Here is a 20,702-nt window from a genome sequence, read left to right on the forward strand (position 1 = left end):
GTGCGACCTACAATTGTGATTTCGAGATATTACTAGTTTATTAATTGTAGGATGTTTTCCTTGGATTGTCACACAATTTCGAAGCACCGACGAGTGTCTAGTAGGACCTGCGGAGTTTATAAGGTCCCGTGGTGAAACGGCTACCACTCACGGCTCCGAATCTAGCGATCCGAGTTCAAGTGTCTTGGGGACCTGGATTTGTTAATTCCAGGTATTAAGCTTTTAATAATCCTTGGCTGTTTCCTTTCCATTCTCAAATATTATCGAAACACTGACGAACGTCCAGTAGGACCAGCGCAGTTTGTAAGACCTCTTGGTGTAATTTTAGAACTCTAGACTCCGAATCCAGCGATCCGATATCAAATCTCGGTGCTACCTAAAATTGTCATTTCAATGATACTAGGATGTTTTTCGTTTCAAGTGTCAAACATTCTCGAAGCACTGACGCATGTCGAGTAAGAACCGATCAGTGTGCCAGGTCCCATGGTGTAATGGTTAGCACTCTGGACTCTGAATCCAGCGATCCGAGTTCAAATCTCGGTGGGACCTGTAATTTTCATTTGTAGGTTTTACCAGTTCATTAATTGTAGGACGATATCCTTCCATTCTCCAATATTAGCCAAACACTGAAGAGCGTCTAGTAGGACCATTGCAGTTTGCTAGATCCCATGGTGCAAACTTTGCACTCTAGAATACGAATCCACAGATCCGATATCAAATCTCGGTGCTACCTAAAATTGTCATTTCAATGTTACTAGGATGTTTTATGTTTCCACTGTCAAATATTATCGAAGCACTGACGCGTGTCGAGTAGGAACGGCGCAATGCGTCAGGTACTGTGGTGTAATGGTTAGCACTCTGGACACTAAATAGAGCGATCCGAGTTGGTATCTCAGTGGGACTTGTATTTTCATTTTATGTAATTAAATGTATGAATTAATATAATTAATTAATCTAATTAATATGTCCGGCCCTGTGGTGTAGTGGTTAGCGTGTTTAACTGCCAGCCCCGGAGGCCCGGGTTCGATTCCCGGCTCTGTCACGAATTTTGAAAGGTGGTATGAGGGCTGGAACGGGGTCCTCTCAGCCTCGGGAGGTCAGCTGAGTAGAGGTGGGTTCGATACCCACCTCAGCTATCCTATAACCAGGCGAATGCCGGGATGGTACCTAACATAAGGCCATGGCCGCTTCCTTCCACCTTCCTTGCCTGTCCCTTCCAAACTTCCCATCCCTCCACAAGGCCCCTGTTGAGCATAGCAGGTGAGGCTGCCTGGGCGAGGTACTGGTCATTCTCCCCAGTTGTATCCCCAACCAAGTTTCTGAAGCTCCAGGACACTGCCCTTGAGGCGGTGGAGGTGGGATCCCTCGCTGTATCTGAGGGAAAAGCTGATGATGATGATGATGAATTGTAGGATGTTTACCTCACGTTCTGAAATATTATCGAAACACTGACGAGCGTCCAGTAGGGGCGGCGGAGTCTGAAATATCCCTTAGTGTTATGGTTAGCACTCTACATTCCGAATCCAGTACTCTGTTTTCAAAGCTCGTGGTACCTGAAATTGTCATTTCAAGATATTACTAGTTTATAAATTGTAGGATATTTTCTGCAATTGACAAACATAATCGAAACACTGACGTGTGTCGAGTAACGACTGCGTTGCTAGACAGGTCCCATGGTGAAATGGATAGCACTCTGGGCTCTGAATCCAGCGATCCGATTTAATATCTGGGCGGCACCTGTAATTTTCACTTGTAGAAACTGCTAGTTTATTAATTGTAGGAAGATTTCTTTTCATTGTCAAACATTTTCGAAGCACCGCGAGGGTCTAGTAGGACCAGTGCAGATTTAAGGTCCCTCGGTGTGACGGCTACCATTCAGGGCTCCGAATCTAGCGATCCGATTTCAAATGTCTTAGGGACCTGCAATTGCTATTTCCAGGTATGAATCCTTTATTAAACCTTGGCTGTTTCTTTTCCGTTCTCAAACATTATCGAAACACTGACGAGCGTCCAGTCGAACCAGCGCAGTTTGTAAGATCTCTTCGTGTAATTTTAGAACTCTAGACTCCGAATCCAGCGATCCGATATCAAATCTCGGTGCTAACTAAAATTGTCATTTCAATAATAAAGTTATGTTTTTAGTTTCCACTGTCAAACATTATCGAGGAACTGACGCGTGTTGAGTAGGAACTGCTGAGTGCGTTATGTCCCATGTGTAATGGTAAGCACTCTGGTCTTTGAATCCAGCGATCGGAGTTAAAATCCCGGTGGAACTTGTATTTTCATTATGTATATTACTATTTGTCCGCCTCTGTGGTGTAGTGGTTAGCGTGATTAGCTGCCACCCCCGGAGGACCGGGTTCGATTCCCGGCTCTGCCACGAAGTTTGGAAAGTTGTACGAGGGCTGGAACGGGGTCCACTCAGCCTCGGGAGGTCAACTGAGTAGAGGTGGGTTCGATTCCCACCTCAGCCATCCTGGAAGTGGTTTTCCACTTCTCCTCCAGGTGAATGCCGGGATGGTACCTAACTTACGGCCACGGCCGCTTCCTTCTCTCCTCCTTGCCTATCCCTTCCAAACTTCCCATCCCTCCACAAGGCCCCTGTTCAGCATAGCAGGTGAGGCCGCCTTGGCGAGGTACTGGTCATACTCCCCAGTTGTATCCCCCGACCAAGAGTCTGAAGCTCCAGGACACTGCCCTTGAGGCGGTAGAGGTGGGATCCCTCGCTAAGTCCGAGGGAAAAACCGAACCTGGAGGGTAAACAGATGATGATGATGATGATGATGATGATGATATTACTATTTTATTAACTATGGACGTTTTCCTTTCAATCTCAGACAGTATCGAAACACTGACGAGCGTCCAGTAGGACCAGCGGAGTCTGAAATTTCCCTTAGTGTTATATTTAGCATTCTAGATTCCGAATCCAGTGCTCTGTTTTCAAAGCTCGTGGTAACTGACATTGTAATTTCAAGATATTACTAGTTTATAAATTGTAGGATATTTTCTGCCATTGACAAACATATTCGAAACACTGACGTGTGTCGAGTAAGAACTGCGTTGCTCAGCAGGTTCCATGGTGTAATGGTTAGCACTCTGGACTCTGAATCCAGCGATCCGAGTTCAAATCTCGGTGGGACCTGTAATTTCCTTTTGTAGATATTACTAGTTCATTAATTGTAGGACGATCTCTTTCCATTCTCAAACATTATCGAAACACTGACGAGCGTCTAGAAGGACCAGCGTACTTTGTTGGATCCCATGTTGCAATTTTTGCACTCTGGATTCCGAATCCGGGGATCCGATTTCAAATCTCATGCGACCTACAATTGTCATTTCGAGATATTACTAGTATATTAATTGTAGGATGTTTTCCTTGGATTGTCACACAATTTCGAAGCACCGACGTGTGTCTAGTAGGACCTGCGCAGTTTATAAGGTCCCGTGGTGAAACGGCTACCACTCACGGCTCCGAATCTAGCGATCCGAGTTCAAGTGTCTTGGGGACCTGGATTTGTTAATTCCAGGTATTAAGCTTTTAATAATCCTTGGCTGTTTCCTTTCCATTCTCAAATATTATCGAAACACTGACGAACGTCCAGTAGGACCAGCGCAGTTTGTAAGACCTCTTGGTGTAATTTTAGAACTCTAGACTCCGAATCCAGCGATCCGATATCAAATCTCGGTGCTACCTAAAATTGTCATTTCAATGATACTAGGATGTTTTTCGTTTCAAGTGTCAAACATTCTCGAAGCACTGACGCATGTCGAGTAAGAACCGATCAGTGTGCCAGGTCCCATGGTGTAATGGTTAGCACTCTGGACTCTGAATCCAGCGATCCGAGTTCAAATCTCGGTGGGACCTGTAATTTTCATTTGTAGGTTTTACCAGTTCATTAATTGTAGGACGATTTCCTTCCATTCTCCAATATTAGCCAAACACTGAAGAGCGTCTAGTAGGACCATTGCAGTTTGCTAGATCCCATGGTGTAACTTTGCACTCTATAATACGAATCCACAGATCCGATATCAAATCTCGGTGCTACCTAAAATTGTCATTTCAATGTTACTAGGATGTTTTACGTTTCCACTGTCAAACATTATCGAAGCACTGACGCGTATCGAGTAGGAACGGCGCAATGCGTCAGGTACTGTGGTGTAATGGCTGGCACTCTGGGCACTAAATAGAGCGATCCGAGTTCGTATCTCAGTGGGAATTGTATTTTCATTTTATGTAATTAAATGTATTAATTAATATAATTAATTAATCTAATTAATATGTCCGGCCCTGTGGTGTAGTGGTTAGCGTGTTTAACTGCCAGTCCCGGAGGCCCGGGTTCGATTCCCGGCTCTGCCACGAATTTTGAAAGGTGGTATGAGGGCAGGAACGGGGTCCTCTATGCCTCGGGAGGTCAAGTGAGTAGAGGTGGGTTCGATACCCACCTCAGCCATCCTATAACCAGGCGAATGCCGGGATGGTACCTAACATAAGGCCATGGCCGTTTCCTTCCACCTTCCTTGCCTGTCCCTTCCAATCTTCCCATCCCTCCACAACATCCTTAATAAAAGGATGTTTTTAGTTTCCACTGTCTCCCCAGTTGTATCCCCAACCAAGTTTCTGAAGCTCCAGGACACTGCCCTTGAGGCGGTAGAGGTGGGATCCCTCGCTGTATCTGAGGGAAAAGCCGATGATGATAATGAATTGTAGGATGTTTACCTCACGTTCTGAAATATTATCGAAACACTGACGAGCGTCCAGAAGGGGGAGTCTGAAATATCCCTTAGTGTTATGGTTAGCACTCTACATTCCGAATCCAGTACTCTGTTTTCAAAGCTCGTGGTACCTGAAATTGTCATTTCAAGATATTACTAGTTTATAAATTGTAGGATATTTTCTGCAATTGACAAACATAATCGAAACACTGACGTGTGTCGAGTAACGACTGCGTTGCTAGATATGTCCCATGGTGTAATGGATAGCACTCTGGGCTCTGCATCCAGCGATCCGATTTAATATCTGGGCGGCACCTGTAATTTTAACTTGTAGAAACTACTAGTTTATTAATTGTAGGAAGATTTCTTTTCATTGTCAAACATTTTCGAAGCACCGACGAGGGTCTAGTAGGACCAGTGCAGATTTAAGGTCCCTCGGTGTGACGGCTACCACTCAGGGCTCCGAGTCTAGCGATCCGAGTTCAAATGTCTTAGGGACCTGCAATTGCTATTTCCAGGTCATCATCATCATCATCATCTGTTTACCCCCCAGGTTCGGCTTTTCCCTCGGACTGAGCGAGGGATCCCACCTCTACCGCCTCAAGGGCAGTGTCCTGGAGCTTCAGACTCTTGGTCGGGGGATACAACTGGGGAGTATGACCAGTACCTCGCGGCCTCACCTGCTATAGTGAACAGGGGCCTAGTAGGGGGATGGGAAGATTGGAAAGGATAGGCAAGGATGAGGGAAGGAAGCGGCCGTGGCCCTAAGATAGGTACCATCCCGGCATTTGCCTGGAGATGAAGTGGGAAACCACGGAAAACCACGTCGAGGATGGCTAAGGTGGGAATCGAACCCGCCTCTACTCAGTTGACCTCCCGAGGCTGAGTGGACCCCGTTCCAGCCCTCGTACCACTTTTCAAATTTTGTGGCAGAGCCGGGAATCGAACCCGGACCTCCGGGGGTGGCAGCTAATCACGCTAACCACTACACCACAGAGGCTATTTCCAGGTATGAATCCTTTATTAATCCTTGGCTGTTTCTTTTCCGTTCTCAAACATTTTCGAAACACTGACGAGCGTCCAGTCGAACCAGCGCAATTTGTAAGATCTCTTGGTGTAATTTTAGAACTCTAGACTCCGAATCCAGCGATCCGATATCAAATCCCGGTGCTAACTAAAATTGTCCTTTCAATAATAAAGGGATGTTTTTAGTTTCCACTGTCAAACATTATCGATGAACTGACGCGTGTTGAGTAGGAACTACTAAGTGCGTCAGGTCCCATGGTGTAATGGTAAGCACTCTGGACTTTGAATCCAGCGATCCGAGTTCAAATCTCGGTGGGACCTATAATTTTCATTTGTAGAAACTACTAGTTTATTAATTGTAGGACGATTACTTTCCATTCTCAAATTTTATCGAAACACTGACGAGCGTCTAGTAGGACTGCGCGGTTTGTTAGATTCCATGGTGCAGTTTTTGCACTATGGACTCTGAATCCAGCGATCCGATTACAAATCTCGGTGCTGCATAAAATTGTCATTTCATTAATAAAAGGATGTTTTTAGTTTCCACTGTCAAATATTATCGAGGCACTGACGCGTGTTGAGTAGGAACTGCTGAGTGCGTTATGTCCCATGTGTAATGGTAAGCATTCTGGTCTTTGAATCCAGCGATCGGAGTCAAAATCACGGTGAAACTTGTATTTTCATTATGTATATTAATATTTTGTCGCCTCTGTGGTGTAGTGGTTAGTGTGATTAGCTGCCATCCCCGGAGGCCCGGGTTCGATTCCCGGCTCTGCCACGAAATTTGAAAAAGTGGTATGAGGGCTGGAACGGGGTCCACTCAGCCTCGGGAGGTCAACTGAGTAGAAGTGGGTTCGATTCCCACCTCAGCCATCCTAGAAGTGGTTTTCCGTGGTTTCCCACTTCTCCTCCAGGCGAATGCCGGAATGGTACCTAACATAAGGCCACGGCCGCATCCTTCCCTCTTCCTTGCCTATCCCTTCCAATCTTCCCATCCCTCCACAAGGCCCCTGTTCAGCATAGCAGGTGAGGCCGCCTGGGCGAGGTACTGGTCATTCTCCCCAGTTGTATCCCCGACCAAGAGTCTGAAGCTCCAGGACACTGCCCTTGAGGCGGTAGAGGTGGGATCCCTCGCTGAGTCCGAGGGAAAAGCCGAACTTGGAGGGTAAACAGATGATGATGATGATATTACTATTTTATTAACTACGGACGTTTTCCTTTCAATCTCAGACAGTATCGAAACACTGACGAGCGTCCAGTAGGACCAGCGGGGTGTGAAATATCCCTTAGTGTTATGGTTAGCACCCTACATTCCGAATCCAGTGCTCTGTTTTCAAACCTCGTGGTTACTAGTTTATAAATTGTAGGGTATTTTCTGCCATTGACAAACGTAATCGAAATACAGACATGTCTTGAGTATGAACTTCGTTGCTCAGCAGGTTCCATGGTGTAATGGTTAGCACTCTGGACTTTGAATCCAGCGATCCGAGTTCAAATCTCGGTGGAACCTGTAATTTTCACTCTTTGGTATTACTGGATTATTAATTGTAGGAAGATTACTTCCCATTTTCAAACATCATCGTAACAATGACGAGCGTCTAGTAGGACCAGCGCAGTTTGTTAGACCCCATGGTGATTTTTTTGCACTCTAGACCCCGAATCCAGAGATCCGATTTCAAATGTCGGTGCTACTTAAAATAGTCATTTCAATGATACTAGGATGTTTTTTTGTTTCCACTGTCAAACATTATCGAAGGACTGACGCGTGTCGAGAAGGAGCTGCCCAGTGCGTCAGGTCCCATGGTGTAGCGGATAGCACTCAGGACTCCGAATCTAGCGATCCGCGTTCAAGTGTCTTGGGGACATGGAATTGTTAATTCCAGGTATTAAACTTTTAATAACCCTTGGCTGTTTCCTTTCCATTCTCAAATATTATCGAAACACTGACGAGCGTCCAGTAGGACCAGCGCAGTTTGTAAGACCTCTTGGTGTAATTTTAGAACTCTAGACTCCGAATCCAGCGATCCGATGTCAAATCTCGGTGCTACCTAAAATTGTCATTTCAATGATGCTTGGATGTTTTTCGTTTCCACTGTCAAACATTCTCGAAGCCCTGACGCATGTCGAGTAAGAACTTCCCAGTGTGTCAGGTCCCATGGTGGACTCTGAATCCAGCGATCCTAGTTCAAATCTCGGTGGGACCTGTAATTTTCATTTGTAGATATTAAAAGTTCATTAATTGTAGCACGATTTCTTTCCATTCTCAAATATTATCGAAATACTGACGAGCATCTAGTAGGACCAGCGCACTTTGTTAGAACCTATGGTGCAAGTTTTGCACTCTGGATACCGAATCCGGCGATCCGATTTCAAATCTCGGTGCAACCTAAAATTATCATTTCAATAATACTAGAATGTTTTTGATTCCACTGTCAAATATTCTCGAAGCACTGACGCTTGTCGGGTAGCAACTAAACAGAGTGTCAGGTCCCATGGTGTAATGGTTAGCACTCTGGACTCTGAATCCAGCGATGCGAGTTCAAATCTCCGTGGGACCTGTAATTTCCATTTGTAGATATTACTAGTTCATTAATTGTAGGACGATTTCTTTCCATTCTCAAACATTATCGAAACACTGACGAGCGTCTAGTAGGACCAGCGTACTTTGTTGGATCCCATGTTGCAAGTTTTGCACTCTGGATTCCGAATCCGGCGATCCGATTTCAAATCTCGTGCGACCTACACTTGTCATTTCGAGATATTACTAGTTTATTAATTGTAGGATGTTTTCCTTGGACTGTCATACAATTTCGAAGCACCGACGAGTGTCTAGTAGGACCTGCGCAGTTTATAAGGTCCCGTGGTGAAACGGCTACCACTCACGGTTCCGAATCTAGCGATCCGAGTTCAAGTGTCTTGGGGACCTGGATTTGTTAATTCCAGGTATTAAGCTTTTAATAATCCTTGGCTGTTTCCTTTCCATTCTCAAATATTATCGAACCACTGACGAACGTCCCGTAGGACCAGCGCAGTTTGTAAGACCTCTTGGTGTAATTTTTGAACTCAAGACTCCGAATCCAGCGATCCGATATCAAATCTCGGTGCTGCATAAAATTGTCATTTCATTAATAAAAGGATGTTTTTAGTTTCCACTGTCAAATATTATCGAGGCACTGACGCGTGTTGAGTAGGAACTGCTGAGTGCGTTATGTCCCATGTGTAATGGTAAGCACTCTGGTCTTTGAATCCAGCGATCGGAGTCAAAATCACGGTGGAACTTGTACTTTCATTATGTATATTACTATTTTATTAACTATGGACGTTTTCCTTTCAATCTTAGACAGTATCGAAACACTGACGAGCGTCCAGTAGGACCAGCGTGGTGTGAAATATCCCTTAGTGTTATGGTTAGCACACTACATTCCGAATCCAGTGCTCTGTTTTCAAACATCGTGGTAACTGACATTGTAATTTCAAAATATTACTAGTTTATAAATTGTAGGATATTTTCTGCCATTGACAAACATATTCGAAACACTGACGTGTGTCGAGTAAGAACTGCGCTGCTCAGCAGGTTCCATGGTGTAATGGTTAGCACTCTGGACTCTGAATCCAGTGATCCGCGTTCAAATCTCGGTGGAACCTGTAATTTTCTCTCTTTGGTATTACTGGATTATTAATTGTAGGAAGATTACTTCCCATTTTCAAACATCATGACGAGCGTCTGATAGGACCAGCGCAGTTTGTTAGACCCCATGGTGAATTTTTTGCACTCTAGACCCCGAATCCAGAGATCCGATTTCAAATGTCGGTGCTACTTAAAATAGTCATTTCAATGATACTAGGATGTTTTTTTGTTTCCACTGTCAAACATTATCGAAGGACTGACGCGTGTCGAGAAGGAGCTGCCCAATGCGTCAGGACTCTGAATCCAGCGATCCGAGTTAAAATCTCGGTGGCACCTGTAATTTTCTTTCGTGGAACCAACTAATTTATTAATTGTAGGATGATTTCTTTCCATTCTGAAGTATTATCGAAACACTGACGAGCGTCTAGTAGGACCAGCGCAGTTTGTTAGATCCCATGGGGCAATTTTTGCTTTCTTGATTCCGAATCTGTCCGCCTCTGTGGTGTAGTGGTTAGCGTGATTAGCTGCCACCCCCGGAGGCCCGGGTTCGATTCCCGGCTCTGCCACGAACTTTGAAAAGTGGTATGAGGGCTGGAACGGGGTCCACTCAGCCTCGGGAGGTCAACTGAGTAGAGGTGGGTTCGATTCCCACCTCTACCATCCTGGAAGTGGTTTCCCGTGGTTTCCCACTTCTCCTCCAGGCGAATGCCGGGATGGTACCTAACATAAGGCCACGGCCGCTTCCTTCCCTCTTCCCTGCCTATCCCTTCCAATCTTCCCATCCCTCCACAAGGCCCCTGTTCAGCATAGCAGGTGAGGCCGCCTGGGCGAGGTACTGGTCATTCTCCCCAGTTGTATCCCCGACCAAGAGTCTGAAGCTCCAGGACACTGCCCTTGAGGCGGTAGAGGTGGGATCCCTCGCTGTGTCCGAGGGAAAAGCCGACCCTGGAGGGTAAACAGATGATGATGATAATGATGATGATGATTCCGAATCTGAGGATCCGATTACAAATCGCGTGCGACCTACAATTGTAATTTCGAGATATTACTCTAGACTCCGAATCCATCAATCCGATATCAAATATCGGTGCTACTTAAAATTGTGATTTCAATAATTCTAGGATGTTTTTTGTGTCCACTGTCAAACATTCTCGAAGGACTGAAGCGTGTCGAGCAGGGACTGCGCAGTGGGTGAGGTCCCATGTTGAAATGGTAAGCTCTCTGGACTCTGAACCCAGCGATCCAAGTTCTGATCTCGGTGGGACCTGCAATTTCAATTTTGAGGTGTTCCTGGATTGATATTCCTCGGATGTGTTCCTTCCGTTCTCAAACATTATCGGAACGTTGATGATCATCTAGTAGGAACGAAGCTGCTCTATATGTCCCATGCCGTAATGGTTAGCTCACTGGACACTGAACTCATGATCTGATTTCAAACTTCGCCGGTACATGGAAATGAAATTTCCAGTTGTTAAATGTTTCTTAGATTACGAATGATTTTCTTCCATTCTCAAATATTATCGGAACGCAGACGAGCATCTAGCAGGACAGGCGCGGTTGGTAAGGTCCCATGGTGTAATGGTTAGCACTCTGGACTCTGAATCCAGCGATCCGAGTTCAAATCTCGGTGGGACCTGTAATTTCCATTTGTAGATATTACTAGTTCATTAATTGTAGGTCGATTTCTTTCCATTCTCAAGCATTATCAAAACACTGACGAGCGTTTGGTAGGACCAGCGCACTTTGTTAGATCCCATGGTGCAAGCTTTGCACTCTGGATTTCGAATCCGGCGATCCGATTTCAAATCTCGTGCGACCTACAATTGCCATTTCGAGATATTACTCGTTTATTAATTGTAGGATGTTTTCCTTGGATTGTTAAACATTTCGAAGCACCGACGAGTGTCTAGTAGGACCTGCGCAGTTTATAAGGTCCCGTGGTGAAACGGCTACCACTCACGGCTCCGAATCTAGCGATCCGAGTTCAAGTGTCTTGGGGACCTGGAATTGTTAATTCCAGGTATTAATCTTTTAATAATCCTTGGCTGTTTCCTTTCCATTCGCACATATTATCGAAACACTGACGAGCGTCCAGTAGGACCAGCACAGTTTGTAAGACATCTTGGTGTAATTTTATAACTCGAGACTCCGAATCCAGCGATCCGATGTCAAATCTCATTGCTACCTAAAATTGTCATTTCAATGATACTAGGATGTTTTTCGTTTCCTCTGTCAAACATTCTCGAAGCACTGACGCATGTCGAGTAAGAACTTCTCAGTGTGTCAGGTCCCATGGTGTAATGGTTAGCACTCTGGACTCTGAATCCAGCGATCCGAGTTCAAATCTCGGTGGGACCTGTAATTTTCATTTGTAGATATTACTAGTTCATAAATTGTAGGACTATTTCTTTCCTTCTCCAATATTAGCGAAACACTGAAGAGCGTCTGGTAGGACCAGCGCAGTTTGCTAAATCCCATGGTGCAAATTTTTCACTCTTGACTCCGGATCCACAAATCCAATTTCAAATCTCGGTGCTGCATAAAATTGTCATTTCAATAATAATAGGATGTTCTTAGTTTCCACTGTCAAATATTATCGAGGCACTGACGCGTGTTGAGTAGGAACTGCTGAGTGCGTTATGTCCCATGTGTAATGGTAAGCATTCTGGTCTTTGAATCCAGCGATCGGAGTCAAAATCACGGTGAAACTTGTATTTTCATTATGTATATTAATATTTTGTCGCCTCTGTGGTGTAGTGGTTAGTGTGATTAGCTGCCACCCCCGGAGGCCCGGGTTCGATTCCCGGCTCTGCCACGAAATTTGAAAAAGTGGTATGAGGGCTGGAACGGGGTCCACTCAGCCTCGGGAGGTCAACTGAGTAGAAGTGGGTTCGATTCCCACCTCAGCCATCCTAGAAGTGGTTTTCCGTGGTTTCCCACTTCTCCTCCAGGCGAATGCCGGTATGGTACCTAACATAAGGCCACGGCCGCATCCTTCCCTCTTCCTTGCCTATCCCTTCCAATCTTCCCATCCCTCCACAAGGTCCCTGTTCAGCATAGCAGGTGAGGCCGCCTGGGCGTGGTACTGGTCATTCTCCCCAGTTGTATCCCCGACCAAGAGTCTGAAGCTCCAGGACACTGCCCTTGAGGCGGTAGAGGTGGGATCCCTCGCTGAGTCCGAGGGAAAAGCCGAACCTGGAGGGTAAACAGATGATGATGATGATATTACTATTTTATTAACTACGGACGTTTTCCTTTCAATCTCAGACAGTATCGAAACACTCACGAGCGTCCAGTAGGACCAGCGGGGTGTGAAATATCCCTTAGTGTTATGGTTAGCACCCTACATTCCGAATCCAGTGCTCTGTTTTCAAACCTCGTGGTTACTAGTTTATAAATTGTAGGGTATTTTCTGCCATTGACAAACGTAATCGAAATACAGACATGTCTTGAGTATGAACTCCGTTGCTCAGCAGGTTCCATGGTGTAATGGTTAGCACTCTGGACTTTGAATCCAGCGATCCTAGTTCAAATCTCGGTGGAACCTGTAATTTTCACTCCTTGGTATTACTGGATTATTAATTGTAGGAAGATTACTTCCCATTTTCAAACATCATCGTAACAATGACGAGCGTCTAGTAGGACCAGCGCAGTTTGTTAGACCCCATGGTGATTTTTTTGCACTCTAGACCCCGAATCCAGAGATCCGATTTCAAATGTCGGTGCTACTTAAAATAGTCATTTCAATGATACTAGGATGTTTTTTTGTTTCCACTGTCAAACATTCTCGAAGCACTGACGCATGTCGAGTAAGAACTTCCCAGTGTGTCAGGTCCCATGGTGGACTCTGAATCCAGCGATCCTAGTTCAAATCTCGGTGGGACCTGTAATTTTCATTTGTAGATATTAAAAGTTCATTAATTGTAGGACGATTTCTTTCCATTCTCAAATATTATCGAAATACTGACGAGCATCTAGTAGGACCAGCGCACTTTGTTAGAACCTATGGTGCAAGTTTTGCACTCTGGATACCGAATCCGGCGATCCGATTTCAAATCTCGGTGCAACCTAAAATTATCATTTCAATAATACTAGAATGTTTTTGATTCCACTGTCAAATATTCTCGAAGCACTGACGCTTGTCGGGTAGCAACTAAACAGAGTGTCAGGTCCCATGGTGTAATGGTTAGCACTCTGGACTCTGAATCCAGCGATGCGAGTTCAAATCTCCGTGGGACCTGTAATTTCCATTTGTAGATATTACTAGTTCATTAATTGTAGGACGATTTCTTTCCATTCTCAAACATTATCGAAACACTGACGAGCGTCTAGTAGGACCAGCGTACTTTGTTGGATCCCATGTTGCAAGTTTTGCACTCTGGATTCCGAATCCGGCGATCCGATTTCAAATCTCGTGCGACCTACACTTGTCATTTCGAGATATTACTAGTTTATTAATTGTAGGATGTTTTCCTTGGACTGTCATACAATTTCGAAGCACCGACGAGTGTCTAGTAGGACCTGCGCAGTTTATAAGGTCCCGTGGTGAAACGGCTACCACTCACGGCTCCGAATCTAGCGATCCGAGTTCAAGTGTCTTGGGGACCTGGATTTGTTAATTCCAGGTATTAAGCTTTTAATAATCCTTGGCTGTTTCCTTTCCATTCTCAAATATTATCGAACCACTGACGAACGTCCCGTAGGACCAGCGCAGTTTGTAAGACCTCTTGGTGTAATTTTTGAACTCAAGACTCCGAATCCAGCGATCCGATATCAAATCTCGGTGCTACCTAAAATTGTCATTTCAATGATACTAGGATGTTTTTCGTTTCAAGTGTCAAACATTCTCGAAGCACTGACGCATGTCGAGTAAGAACCGATCAGTGTGCCAGGTCCCATGGTGTAATGGTTAGCACTCTGGACTCTGAATCCGGCGATCTGAGTTCAAATCTCGGTGGGACCTGTAATTTTCATTTGTAGGTTTTACCAGTTCATTAATTGTAGGACGATTTCCGTCCATTCTCCAATATTAGCCAAACACTGAAGAGCGTCTAGAAGGACCATTGCAGTTTGCTAGATCCCATGGGGCAAACTTTGCACTCTAGAATACGAATCCACAGATCCGATATCAAATCGCGGTGCTACCTAACATTGTCATTTCTATGTTACTAGGATGTTTTATGTTTCCACTGTCAAACATTATCGAAGCACTGACGCGTGTCGAGTAGGAACGGCGCAGTGCATCAGGTACTGTGGTGTAATGGTTAGCACTCTGGACACTAAATAGAGCGATCCGAGTTCGTATCTCAGTGGGACTTGTATTCTCATTTTATGTAATTAAATGTATGAATTAATATAATTAATTAATCTAATTAATATGTCCGGCCCTGTGGTGTAGTGGTTAGCGTGTTTAACTGCCAGCCCCGGAGGCCCGGGTTCGATTCCCGGCTCTGCCACGAATTTTGAAAGGTGGTATGAGGGCTCCCACCTCAGCCATCCTGGAAGTGGTTTTCCGTGGTTTCCCACTTCTCCTCCAGGCGAATGCCTGGATGGTACCTAAGTTAAGGCCACGGCCGCTTCCTTCCCTCTTCCTTGCCTATCCCTTCCAATCTTCCCATCCCTCCACAAGGCCCCTGTTCAGCATAGCAGGTGAGGCCGCCTGGGCGAGGTACTGGTCATACTCCCCAGTTGTATCCCCGACCAAGAGTCTGAAGCTCCAGGACACTGCCCCTAAGGCGGTAGAGGTGGAATCCCTCGCTAAGTCCGAGGGAAAAACCGAACCTGGAGGGTAAACAGATGGTGATGATGGTATGAGGGCTGGAACGGGGTCCTCTCAGCCTCGGGAGGTCATCTGAGTAGAGGTGGGTTCGATACCCACCTCAGCCATCCTATAAGCGGTTTTCCGTGGTTTCTCCTCCATGCGAATGCCGGGATGGTACCTAACATAAGGCCATGGCCGTTTCCTTCCACCTTCCTTGCCTGTCCCTTCCAATCTTCCCATCCCTCCACAACATCCTTAATAAAAGGATGTTTTTAGTTTCCACTGTCTCCCCAGTTGTATCCCCAACCAAGTTTCTGAAGCTCCAGGACACTGCCCTTGAGGCGGTAGAGGTGGGATCCCTCGCTGTATCTGAGGGAAAAGCCGATGATGATGATGAATTGTAGGATGTTTACCTCACATACTGAAGTATTATCGAAGCACTGACGAGCGTCCAGTAGGGGCGGCGGAGTCTGAAATATCCCTTAGTGTTATGGTTAGCACTCTACATTCCGAATCCAGTACTCTGTTTTCAAAGCTCGTGGTACCTGAAATTGTCATTTCAAGATATTACTAGTTTATAAATTGTAGGATATTTTCTGCCATTGACAAACATAATCGAAACACTGACGTGTGTCGAGTTGCTAGATAGATACAATGGTGTAATGGATAGCACGCTGGGCTCTGAATGCAGCGATCCGATTTAATATCTGGGCGGCACCTGTAATTTTCACTTGTAGAAACTACTAGTTTATTCATTGTAGGAAGACTTCTTTTTATTGTCAAACATTTTCGAAGCACCGACGAGGGTCTAGTAGGACCAGTGCAGATTTAAGGTCCCTCGGTGTGACGGCTACCACTCAGGGCTCCGAATCTAGCGATCCGAGTTCAAATGTCTTAGGGACCTGCAATTGCTATTTCCAGGTATGAATCCTTTATTAATCCTTGGCTGTTTCTTTTCCGTTCTCAAACATTATCGAAACACTGACGAGCGTCCATTCGAACCAGCGCAATTTGTAAGATCTCTTGGTGTAATTTTAGAACTCTAGACTCCGAATCCAGCGATCCGATATCAAATCTCAGTGCTAACTAAAATTGTCACTTCAATAATAAAGGGATGTTTTTAGTTTCCACTGTCAAACATTATCGAGGAACTGACGCGTGTTGAGTAGGAACTGCTGAGTGCGTCAGGTCCCATGGTGTAATGGTAAGCACACTGGACTTTGAATCCAGCGATCCGAGTTCAAATCTCGGTGGGACCTATAATTTTCATTTGTAGAAACTACTAGTTTATTAATTGTAGGACGATTTCTTTCCATTCTCAAATTTTATCGAAACACTGACGAGCGTCTAGTAGGACTGCGCGGTTTGTTAGATTCCATGGTGCAGTTTTTGCACTCTGGACTCTGAATCCAGCGATCCGATTTCAAATCTTGGTGCTGCATAAAATTGTCATTTCATTAATAAAAGGATGTTTTTAGTTTCCACTGTCAAATATTATCGAGGCACTGACGCGTGTTGAGTAGGAACTGCTGAGTGCGTCAGGTCCCATGTGTAATGGTAAGCACTCTGGTCTTTGAATCCAGCGATCGGAGTTACAATCCCGGTGGAACTTGTATTTTCATTATGTATATTACTATTTTATTAACTATGGACGTTTTCCTTTCAATCTCAGACAGTATCGAAACACTGACGAGCGTCCAGTAGGACCAGCGGAGTCTGAAATTTCCCTTAGTGTTATATTTAGCACTCTAGATTCCGAATCCAGTGCTCTGTTTTCAAAGCTCGTGGTAACTGACATTGTAATTTCAAGATATTACTAGTTTATAAATTGTAGGATATTTTCTGCCATTGACAAACATATTCGAAACACTGACGTGTGTCGAGTAAGAACTGCGTTGCTCAGCAGGTTCCATGGTGTAATGGTTAGCACTCTGGACTCTGAATCCAGCGATCCGAGTTCAAATCTCGGTGGAACCTGTAATTTTCACTCTTTGGTATTACTGGATTATTAATTGTAGGAAGATTACTTCCCATTTTCAAACATCATCGTAACACTGACGAGCGTCTAGTAGGACCAGTGCAGTTTGTTAGACCCCATGATCAATTGTTTGCACTCTAGACCCCGAATCCATAGATCCGATTTCAAAAGTCGGTGCTACTTAAAATAGTCATTTCAATGATCATCATCATCATCATCTGTTTACCCTCCAGGTTCGGTTTTTCCCTCGGACTTAGCGAGGGATCCCACCTCTACCGCCTCAAGGGCAGTGTCCTGGAGCTTCAGACTCTTGGTCGGGGGATACAACTGGGGAGTATGACCTTACTTCGCCCAGGCGGCCTCACCTGCTATGCTGAACAGGGGCCTAGTGGAGGGATGGGAAGATTGGAAGGGATATTCAAGGAAGAGGGAAGGAAGCGGCCGTGGCCTTAAGTTAGGTACCATCCCGGCATTCGCCTGGAGGAGAAGTGGGAAACCACGGAAAACCACTTCCAGGATGGCTGAGGTGGGAATCGAACCCACCTCTACTCAGTTGACCTCCCGAGGCTGAGTGGACCCCGTTCCAGCCCTCGTACCAGTTTTCAAATTTCGTGGCAGAGCCGGGAATCGAACCCGGACCTCCGGGGGTGGCAGATAATCACGCTAACCACTACACCACAGAGGCGGACATTTCAATGATACTAGGATGTTTTTTGTTTCCACTGTCAAACATTATCGAAGGACAGACGCGTGTCGAGAAGGAGCTGCCCAATGCGTCAGGTCCCATGGTGTAATGGATGGCACTCAGGACTCTGAATCCAGCGATCCGAGTTAAAATCTCGGTGGCACCTGTAATTTTCTTTCGTAGAACCAACTAATTTATTAATTGTAGGATGATTTCTTTCCTTTCTGAAGTATTATCGAAACACTGACGAGCGTCTAGTAGGACCAGCGCAGTTTGTTAGATCCCATGGGGCAATTTTTGCACTCTTGATTCCGAATCTGGCGATCCAATTACAAATCTCGTTCGACCTACAATTGTAATTTCGAGATATTACTCTAGACTCCGAATCCATCGATTCGATATCAAATCTCGGTGCTACCTAAAATTGTGATTTCAATAATTCTTGGATGTTTTTTGTGTCGACTGTCAAATATTCTCGAAGGACTGACGCGTGTCGAGTAGGAACTGCGCATTGGGTGAGGTCCCATATTGTAATGGTTAGCACTCTGGACTCTGAATCCAGCGATCCGAGTTCTGATCTCGGTGGGACCTGCAATTTCAATTTTGAGGTATTCCTGGATTGATATTCCTCGGATGTGTTCCTTCAATTCTCGAACATAATCGGAACGTTGATGATCATCTAGTAGGAACGAAGCTGCTCTATATGTTCCATGCCGTAATGGTTATCTCACTGGACACTGAATTCATGATCTGATTTCAAACTTCGCTGTTACATGGAAATAAAATTTCCAGTTATTAAATGTTTCTTAGATCACGAATGATTCTCTTCCATTCTCAAATATTATCGAAACGCAGACGAGCATCTAGTAGGACAGGCGCAGTTGGTAAGGTCCCATGGTGTAATGGTTAGCACTCTGGACTCTGAATCCAGCGATCCGAGTTCAAATCTCGGTGGGACCTGTAATTTCCATTTGTAGATATTACTAGTTCATTAATTGTAGGACGATTTCTTTCAATTCTCAAGCATTATCAAAACACTGACGAGCGTCTAGTAGGACCAGCGCACTTTGTTAGATCCCATGGTGCAAGTTTTGCACTCTGGATTTCGAATCCGGCGATCCGATTTCAAATCTCGTGCGACCTACAATTGCCATTTCGAGATATTACTCTTTTATTAATTGTAGGATGTTTTCCTTGGATTGTCAAACATTTCGAAGCACCGACGAGTGTCTAGTAGGACCTGCGCAGGTTATAAGGACCCGTGGTGAAATGGCTACCAATCACGGCTCCGAATCTAGCGATCCGAGTTCAAGTGTCTTGGGGACCTGGAATTGTTAATTCCAGGTATTAATCTTTTAATAATCCTTGGCTGTTTCCTTTCCATTCGCAAATATTATCGAAACACTGACGAGCGTCCAGTAGGACCAGCACAGTTTGTAAGACATCTTGGTGTAATTTTATAACTCGAGACTCCGAATCCAGCGATCCGATGTCAAATCTCATTGCTACCTAAAATTGTCATTTCAATGATACTAGGATGTTTTTCGTTTCCTCTGTCAAACCTTCTCGAAGCACCGACGCATGTCGAGTAAGAACTTCTCAGTGTGTCAGGTCCCATGGTGTAATGGTTAGCACTCTGGACTCTGAATCCAGCGATCCGAGTTCAAATCTCGGTGGGATCTGTAATTTTCATTTGTAGATATTACTAGTTCATAAATTGTAGGACTATTTCTTTCCTTCTCCAATATTAGCGAAACACTGAAGAGCGTCTTGTAGGACCAGCGCAGTTTGTTAAATCCCATGGTGCAAATTTTTCACTCTTGACTCCGAATCCACAGATCCAATTTCAAATCTCGGTGCTGCATAAAATTGTCATTTCAATAATAAAAGGATGTTCTTAGTTTCCACTGTCAAATATTATCGCGGCACTGACGCGTGTTGAGTAGGAACTACTGAGTGCGTCAGGTCCCATGGTGTAATGGTAAGCACTCTGGACTTTGAATCCAGCGTTCCGAGTTCAAATCTCGGTGGGACCTGTAGTTTTCATTTGTAGAAACTACTAGTTTATTAATTGTAGGACGATTTCTTTCCATTCTCAAATTTTATCGAAACACTGACGAGCGTCTAGTAGGACTGCGCGGTTTGTAAGATCCCATGGTGCAGTTTTTTCACTCTGGACTCTGAATCCAGCGATCCGATTTCAAATCTCGGTGCTGCATAAAATTGTCATTTCAATAATAAAAGGATGTTCTTAGTTTCCACTGTCAAATATTATCGAGGCACTGACGCGTGTTGAGTAGGAACTGCTGAGTGCGTTATGTCCCATGTTTAATGGTAAGCATTCTGGTCTTTGAATCCAGCGATCGGAGTCAAAATCGCGGTGGAACTTGTATTTTCATTATGTATATTACTATTTTATTAACTATGGACGTTTTCCTTTCAATCTCAGAGAGTATCGAAACATTGACGAGCGTCCAGTAGGACCAGCGGGGTGTGAAATATCCCTTAGTGTTATGGATAGCACCCTACATTCCGAATCCAGTGCTCTGTTTTCAAACCTCGTTATAACTGACATTGTAATTTCAAAATATTACTAGTTTATAAATTGTAGGGTATTTTCTGCCATTGACAAACGTAATCGAAATACAGACATGTCTTGAGTATGAGCTGCGCTGCGCAGCAGGTTCCATGGTGTAATGGTTAGCACTCTGGACTTTGAATCCAGCGATCCGAGTACATATCACGGTAGAACCTGTAGTTTTCACTCTTTGGTATTACTGGATTATTAATTGTAGGAAGATTACTTCCCATTTTCAAACATCATCGTAACACTGACGAGCGTCTAGTAGGACCAGCGCAGTTTGTTAGACCCCATGGTGAATTTTTTGCACTCTAGACCCCGAATCCAGAG

The 20,702-nt window shown here is 44.7% G+C and overlaps 15 non-coding genes across 15 annotated transcripts; all 15 read left to right on the forward strand.

Annotated features, from left to right (window-relative positions):
• Positions 1–477: 477 nt before the first annotated feature.
• TRNAQ-CUG (transfer RNA glutamine (anticodon CUG)) lies at positions 478–549 on the forward strand. The gene has a single exon. It is a non-coding gene; the product is annotated as a tRNA-Gln (tRNA).
• A 2,521-nt stretch (positions 550–3,070) lies between these two features.
• TRNAQ-CUG (transfer RNA glutamine (anticodon CUG)) lies at positions 3,071–3,142 on the forward strand. The gene has a single exon. It is a non-coding gene; the product is annotated as a tRNA-Gln (tRNA).
• A 651-nt stretch (positions 3,143–3,793) lies between these two features.
• TRNAQ-CUG (transfer RNA glutamine (anticodon CUG)) lies at positions 3,794–3,865 on the forward strand. Its single transcript has one exon. It is a non-coding gene; the product is annotated as a tRNA-Gln (tRNA).
• A 2,123-nt stretch (positions 3,866–5,988) lies between these two features.
• Positions 5,989–6,060, forward strand: TRNAQ-UUG (transfer RNA glutamine (anticodon UUG)). Its single transcript has one exon. It is a non-coding gene; the product is annotated as a tRNA-Gln (tRNA).
• Positions 6,061–7,177: 1,117 nt separating this feature from the next.
• On the forward strand, positions 7,178–7,249 carry TRNAQ-UUG (transfer RNA glutamine (anticodon CUG)). The gene has a single exon. It is a non-coding gene; the product is annotated as a tRNA-Gln (tRNA).
• Positions 7,250–9,312: 2,063 nt separating this feature from the next.
• TRNAQ-CUG (transfer RNA glutamine (anticodon UUG)) lies at positions 9,313–9,384 on the forward strand. Its single transcript has one exon. It is a non-coding gene; the product is annotated as a tRNA-Gln (tRNA).
• Positions 9,385–10,931: 1,547 nt separating this feature from the next.
• On the forward strand, positions 10,932–11,003 carry TRNAQ-CUG (transfer RNA glutamine (anticodon CUG)). Its single transcript has one exon. It is a non-coding gene; the product is annotated as a tRNA-Gln (tRNA).
• A 650-nt stretch (positions 11,004–11,653) lies between these two features.
• Positions 11,654–11,725, forward strand: TRNAQ-CUG (transfer RNA glutamine (anticodon CUG)). Its single transcript has one exon. It is a non-coding gene; the product is annotated as a tRNA-Gln (tRNA).
• A 1,117-nt stretch (positions 11,726–12,842) lies between these two features.
• TRNAQ-UUG (transfer RNA glutamine (anticodon UUG)) lies at positions 12,843–12,914 on the forward strand. The gene has a single exon. It is a non-coding gene; the product is annotated as a tRNA-Gln (tRNA).
• Positions 12,915–14,258: 1,344 nt separating this feature from the next.
• On the forward strand, positions 14,259–14,330 carry TRNAQ-CUG (transfer RNA glutamine (anticodon CUG)). The gene has a single exon. It is a non-coding gene; the product is annotated as a tRNA-Gln (tRNA).
• Positions 14,331–16,315: 1,985 nt separating this feature from the next.
• Positions 16,316–16,387, forward strand: TRNAQ-UUG (transfer RNA glutamine (anticodon UUG)). The gene has a single exon. It is a non-coding gene; the product is annotated as a tRNA-Gln (tRNA).
• Positions 16,388–17,033: 646 nt separating this feature from the next.
• TRNAQ-CUG (transfer RNA glutamine (anticodon CUG)) lies at positions 17,034–17,105 on the forward strand. Its single transcript has one exon. It is a non-coding gene; the product is annotated as a tRNA-Gln (tRNA).
• Positions 17,106–18,679: 1,574 nt separating this feature from the next.
• On the forward strand, positions 18,680–18,751 carry TRNAQ-CUG (transfer RNA glutamine (anticodon CUG)). Its single transcript has one exon. It is a non-coding gene; the product is annotated as a tRNA-Gln (tRNA).
• A 650-nt stretch (positions 18,752–19,401) lies between these two features.
• On the forward strand, positions 19,402–19,473 carry TRNAQ-CUG (transfer RNA glutamine (anticodon CUG)). The gene has a single exon. It is a non-coding gene; the product is annotated as a tRNA-Gln (tRNA).
• Positions 19,474–19,755: 282 nt separating this feature from the next.
• TRNAQ-UUG (transfer RNA glutamine (anticodon UUG)) lies at positions 19,756–19,827 on the forward strand. Its single transcript has one exon. It is a non-coding gene; the product is annotated as a tRNA-Gln (tRNA).
• Positions 19,828–20,702: the final 875 nt, after the last annotated feature.

The sequence above is a fragment of the Anabrus simplex genome, chromosome 4 (assembly GCF_040414725.1).
Source record: "Anabrus simplex isolate iqAnaSimp1 chromosome 4, ASM4041472v1, whole genome shotgun sequence".
NCBI classification, from domain to species: domain Eukaryota; kingdom Metazoa; phylum Arthropoda; class Insecta; order Orthoptera; family Tettigoniidae; genus Anabrus; species Anabrus simplex.